This window comes from Saccopteryx bilineata, chromosome 9 (assembly GCF_036850765.1).
Source record: "Saccopteryx bilineata isolate mSacBil1 chromosome 9, mSacBil1_pri_phased_curated, whole genome shotgun sequence".
NCBI classification, from domain to species: domain Eukaryota; kingdom Metazoa; phylum Chordata; class Mammalia; order Chiroptera; family Emballonuridae; genus Saccopteryx; species Saccopteryx bilineata.
Window position 1 is genome coordinate 87,909,377 of NC_089498.1, and position 6,499 is coordinate 87,915,875.

The 6,499-nt window shown below is 44.2% G+C and overlaps 1 non-coding gene across 1 annotated transcript; it reads right to left on the minus strand.

Moving 5' to 3' along the window:
• Window positions 1-3,683: 3,683 nt before the first annotated feature.
• On the minus strand, window positions 3,684-3,759 carry TRNAI-GAU (transfer RNA isoleucine (anticodon GAU)). Its single transcript has one exon. It is a non-coding gene; the product is annotated as a tRNA-Ile (tRNA).
• Between the last annotated feature and the right edge of the window lie 2,740 nt (window positions 3,760-6,499).

A 6,499-nucleotide genomic window follows, 5' to 3' on the forward strand; every position in this document is an offset into this window, starting at 1 on the left:
TCCCCTTCCTCCTTGTTGGTTAGGCTTGGGTAAAACCCATGATGGTTGGTATTGGTAAAATAGTTTCCCCTGCGGGCAGGCCTTCCTTAATGAGAACAGGAAGCTCTGGGTGCATCTCAAAATGGTTACTTTTTCCTTTCCCCTAACCTCAAGAATAAGAAAATATTTCTTTGATCTTTATCCTGATAATCTGGTATGGTTCATGGAATTAAAACTCATGAAGGTGTACCCCTCTTTACCAACCCCATAATGGTTGGCCCCCTGGAGTTTTAGCTCTCAACCTGGTCCACACTGAGTCTCCAGAAATTAGTCAATTACCTTCAATTGTCCTATCGATTTGCCAATGTGGCTGCTGCCTTCGGAAAACTCTCCTTTTCTGTATTTACCTCTCTCTTCAGCTTGTGGGCAAGCAATTTGCCTCCTGCTCTCCATTCTCTGATGGATCTAAGAAGAGTTGTTGATTTTCAGTTGTTTAGCCTTCTTCTTATGAAGCTAGGTGTGACAGCGTCCAAGCTCTTTACATGTCAAATGGGAAACTGCAGCCCAGAAGTTTTTTTCACTAGGAAATAATTCAGGCTGTGATACTCTCAGCCCAAAACAAAGTGAAGGAGAGAAGTTAATAAAAATTCCCTGTTAAAAAGTTAAGAAAGATGGTCAATGGGATGAGTAATGGCAAAGACCTCTTTCCTTCTCCTCCTTTTCCTCCTGTCTTTTCCTTCCCTTTGCTTTTATCTTTCTCTGTGTTCTCTCTTCCTTCTCCTCCTTCCCTCTCCTTTTCTTCATTTTTGGTAAGAGTAAAGGTAATTCTTCCATAATTTCAGGCAACTCATCCCTTGGTTTTTCCTAGAGGATAGATGACTCATCTGCCTTTCTGGCTGGCTCTTCTGGCCTGTCAGCAGAGAGACACAGAATGTTGCCATTATCTTGATGCTCACAGGAGGGCTGTTCCAGACCTTTTACACAATGAGTCAGGAATACTTTTCCATAATCTTTACTGCACTTGCACTTTTTTTGAGAGGGGAACAATAGGGGAGGCATAGAATGATTTGAATCTTGAGATCGACTTTAGAGATCACTACTTGAGCTCTCTTAGCCTCTACTTACTTACCAAGTGCTGAAAAAAACTATTCTAGAAGGCTTGTTGGAAGCTACCAAGTGTGTTACAGCCACTGTGTTAGAGCTTATGGTGGTGATTTCCATTGGTTTTAATAGACTTCACTTATACTTGTGGACCATTCTAGTCCTCCTTCATTTTCACAGGGCTCTTGCTGTAGATAGAGTAAGCATGTAAGCTCTTCTTTTTCATTTTTCCTTGGCTTCCATGGGAAGTTATTAAGAAACAATTGCTGCCCCTAGAGGGTCAGCAGTTCAGGCTTTTGACATGGCAACCTTAGGATCATCCCTCTGTGGAGGCCAGCACATTTCTGGATAACAGATGAAGTCATAACAGTCTGTACAATGACCAGAGATATGTGCCTTCTCAAATGGGTGATGCTGTTGATAATGAGGCATTCAAATGTTCTTAGAATTTTAGTAACTCTTTTATGAAAACTATAAACCTAAAAAGGTCAGGGGATTGTTAGTTATAAGGTCAGGGGGCTGACTATAGTTTTACTTAGTCCCAGTAGAGCTTTTTTGCTCAGAGTTACAAGAAGTCTTTAAACACAGAATAAAACATGTGAGAGCCTTTAGTGCAAAAAGGGCATGACATTGCCCTCGGGTGGAAGGGAGTGATGGGTATATATTGCAAAAGAGGATAAAAAGAAAGGCCAAGTGTTACACTTTTGGCACAGAATGTATGAATATAAGAAAATAAGTCTTATGAAGGGGTCAAAACAATGGCCATATTGATTAGAGCTTGGATGTGAGTTGGACTGGAGTCACTTTTAGAGGAGGGTAACACACAAGGGAAAAAAAGGACTGTATAATTAGGCTTTTGTTTCTGTATCTCAGGCTTAATTAACTTTAACTGGCATAAGTTCAAGAGCTAGACTGCTGGTGACTGAAACCTAGTGTTGTTGCTTACTAGCTGTTTAAACTTGGGCGAGTTAGTCAACCACTCTGCTCCTAAAGATATTATGAGAATGAAATAATTTTTAGTAGTTATAAAGCTGTTAAAACACAGCCTAGCATGTTGTCATGTTATGAGGACTATTCAGGGCATGAATCCTGCATCTCCTACATGTGGGTGGTTCCCTCTGAATGCTGCTGCAAGTATGGGGTGCCCATTGCATGAGTGTCAAAGTGGAGTTTAATTCAGTCACTGAGGAGAGTTTCAAAAGTGCAATACTCAGAAAGATCTCTTTGTTTGGTTTAAACAGGACATCTGATAGGGCTTGCCCTGATTTTCCTGTGGACAAGATTGGAAAGTACCAGTTAGAGTCAGGGTTTCAAGAAAACTGTGTTGACTGTTCACCCCACATAGTGTAAAATACCTGATTAAGGTCAACTTCCAGAGGGTTTCCAGGGGCTTTGTGCCTCTTTTAAACACAGCTATCCTGCAGTGACTTTGGTGAAGATGTGAAAGGCATGCTCATTGGGGCTGTGAGGGATGAATGCACAATTGTACATGTGAGATTCAAGAAGTCAGACCCCAAAAGATGTTACTCAAATCAAGCTCTTCTTGGTTGTCTCACTAAACTGCTAACATTTCTCTTTTTTATTGCTATGCTGTGGGGGTTTTCTTGTGCCACTGCAGATCCCTACCTTTACACTCTTTCCTCATGCCCTTTCTTCTCCTTCTTCTTTTAGAGCATGCTTCTCTACCTCTCTAGACACTTGCAAGGCCATCTTACTTTAATCAAAACCCAAAGAACAACCTACAGCTTATGGGAGCTCAGATAGAATCAGGGCTTTGTTGGAAAATCCTGGCTTTGCCTGGAAAAGCAGGATACAGAAGGGTACCTGTCCCTATGGGCTCAGTTAACACAGATCTTTATTTCCTACTGTGCAAGATGCTGTCAACCTTGTTAAGGAAATGGGTCTTGCCAGCAGGGACTTGCTCATATTCCAATTTGGTCACACCACTGTCCTCTGCATGGTCTCCCACATTAGCAGTGACAAAGGGCACCAGGCTTATTAAACAAAGGGAACTAGGCAGGGAGCATCTGTGAAATCACTTTAGTGTTCTCCCACACTAACTTGTAATCTGTTCTGCCAGCTTTCCCTTCCCCACCACAGGGTTATACCTGGGGAGGCCCTACAGCTTTTCCGATCTGTTTTAGATAGAGGAATAGTCTTGTCTTTGGATGTTAACAAGTTGAGACCAGTTTAAATCAAAACCTCCTCCCATGTGCTGTCTGAAGCTCTCATCTCATCTCATCAGGCCGGACTCTGCTCACTGGTCAGGGTGGGTGTCAAGGATGGATTTTTTTTTTGCATTTTTCCGAAGCTGGAAACGGGGAGAGACAGTCAGACAGACTCTGCATGCGCCGGACCGGGATCCACCTGGCACGCCCACCAGTGGCGAAGCTCTGCCCACCAGAGGGCGATGCTCTGCCCCTCTGGGGTGTCGCCCTGCCGCGACCAGAGCCACTCTAGCACCTGGGGCAGAGGCCAAGGAGCCATCCCCAGCGCCCGGGCCATCTTTGCTCCAATGGAGCCTCGGCTCCGGGAGGGGAAGAGAGAGACAGAGAGGAAGGAGAGGGGGAGGGGTGGAGAAGCAGACGGGCACCTCTCCTGTGTGCCCTGGCCGGGAATCGAACCAGGGACCTCTGCACATCAGGCCGACGCTCTACCACTGAGCCAACTGGCCAGGGCCTCAAGGATGGATTTGCCCTTCAGCTGTCCACTGGCATTGCTCTACCTCTTCCCACTCATTCTGACCATTTCTGGGTCCTCCAGGGGTCAGGCCTGGAGAAGTGAGTTACTTAGTCACTCAACAAGTACTCATGTTCTTAACTTGTGCCAGGCACTGTTCTGAGTTCTAGGTATGGACCAGTACAATAATGGTCCTGCCTTCATTGAGCTTATATGCAAGCTTGCAAGGTGAAATGTACTAATAAATATATTCTATATGGAAATAATAGAGGCTATAGGAAAAAGTAAAGCAAATTAGGGAAATAGGAAATTCTGGGAATAGGGTTTACTATTTTATGAAGAAATAATGAAGAACTTTCTGGTAAAGTGAACATACAAGATGGGACTGAAGGGAAGTAAGGGAGTGACTAGTGGAGAGGTATGAGAAAGAAAATCTAAGCAGGGGAGACCAAGTAGCTGAGGAACCCAAACAACTCCGTGTGGCTGTGAGGATGAGTGCGTTGGAGTGTAGCAGGCGTGGGGGCAGTCATATTGGCCTTCTAGGTCATGGCAGGGATTTGAGCTTTTTCTTTGAGTGGGCTGAGAAACCAGATGAGAATGTATGTGGATGAAGGATATAATTGGACTTATGTTTGGCTGTGGGGTGAATAGACTATAAAGAGTCAAGGTTGAAAGCAGGGAGACCAGTTAGTGGATGATTGCAGTCAACTACAGATGTTGATGTCTTCCACTGAGGAAGAGTCATATTCTGAATTTTTTGAAGGTAACTCCAACAGGGTTTGTTTCTGCATAGTATTTGGAATGAAAAAGAAATAAGGACTCCAGATGAGTTCGCTAGCAACTGGACAGATAGGTCTGTCATGTACTGAAATGGGAAAGGCTGCAGGGGAAACCGGGCTCATTTGGGGGTTGCTGAAAAACAGAAATTTAATTTTTTGGGACTCACTAAATCTGAAAAGTGGAGTTCAGGGATCTGGGCTAAAGATTTGAATTTGGGAGTTGTCGCCGTATATACTCAATATAAAGGAGTAGGAGGGAATCTTGACAGAGCCTGGATCAGCTCACTGCAAAGAGCATCTGGGAATGAAAAGGCTGCATGTTTGAGGAGAGGGGTAAAGACTAGAAGAAGAAGGGGGGGAAGAAAGGACAAGGCAAATGTGATTGTAGAATTATAGCAGCCCTACTGGCACCTTGAGGTTAGAAGTCATGAGTTTAAATAGAAACTAGTCATCTTGGTTTTACTTCTGTCTCATTCTTCATTCTGGGTGAATATTTTTTTCAAAATACAATTTTGTGGGTTCTTTGGAAATGCTTGCACAAAGATATCTGATGTATCTCGTCTCCTTTGTGGCTCCTGTCAGATACTATATGGCTGGACACTCCTGGGGTCCATGCATCTTGTTCAGAGTCCTTTCCAAATGACTTGAGATTCTTTTTTGTGCACTTTGCACAGCATCTGCTTGCCCATGGTAATTCTTGTATCCCTTTCTTGTGGTTGGTGGAGACAGAGCTTACCTGATCCTCTTTCTTTGCCCAACCATTGTTTAGACTTGTGCAGGTGACATTGGTAAACTATCACTTTGCAACTCACAATTTAGGGAGGACTGGTCAGGTTCTTCCAAGAACTTCCTAGGCAAGAACTTGCAAGCTTTCATGTGTTTGCATCCCCAAAAGTCTCTTACTAGAAAATAGGATGATAATTTGCTCTTCATAAAAGGAGAGCCTCTGATCTCTCTGCTTTATTTATATTTTTAACTTTTTATTTGGATATAATTTCAAACTTACAAAAAGATTGCTAGAATAAGAGTAGTGTATAAGACACTCTTGATCCACCTATTGTTAACTTTTACTCCATGCATTCTATTACTTGCATGCTCTTTTTTTGTGTGTGACAGAGACAGAGAGGAGAGGAGCAGATAGAGACAGACAGACAGGAAGGGAGAGAGATGAGAAGCATCAATTCTTTGTTGCAGCACCTTAGTTGTTTATCGATTGCTTTCTCATATGTGCCTTGCCCAGGGGGCTACAGCAGAGCAAGTGACCCCTTGCTCAAGCCAGTGACCTTGAGTTCAAGCTGGCAAGCTCAGGGTTTTGAACCTGAGTCCTCCGCATCCCAGTCTGACACTCTACCCACTGCACCACTGCCTAGTCAGGCATGCATGTTCTTTTTTATACATAGATTGTTTGATAAATCTCTCTCTCTCTCCTTAAGTAATTCAGTATGTACAAGGGTAAGGATATTCTCATGCATAACTACAACACAGTTCTCTCTCTTTTTTAAAATTAATGTATTATTATTATTTTTTATTAAGTGAGAGGCGAGGAGGCAGAGAGACAGATTCCTGCAAGTGACCTGAGCAGGATCCAACCAGCAAGACCCCTACCAGGCGATGCTCTGCCCATCTGGGGCTGATGTTCCATTGCTCGGCAACCAAGCCACTTCAGCGCCTGAGGTGAGGCCTTGGAGTCACCATCAGCACCCCAGGGTCAACCTGCTCAAACCTAGCCATGGCTGCTGGAGAAGAATTGAGAGAGAGAGCGTGCAAAAGAAGAGGAGAGAGCCTGACCAGGTGGTGGCGCAGTGGATAGAGCATCAGACTGGGATGTGGAAGACCCAGGTTCGAGACCCCGAGGTTGTCATCTTGAGAGCGGGCTCATCTGGTTTGAGCAAAAGCTCACCAGCTTGGACCCAAGGTCGCTGGCTCAAGCAAGGGGTTACTCAGTCTGCTGAGGGCCCGCA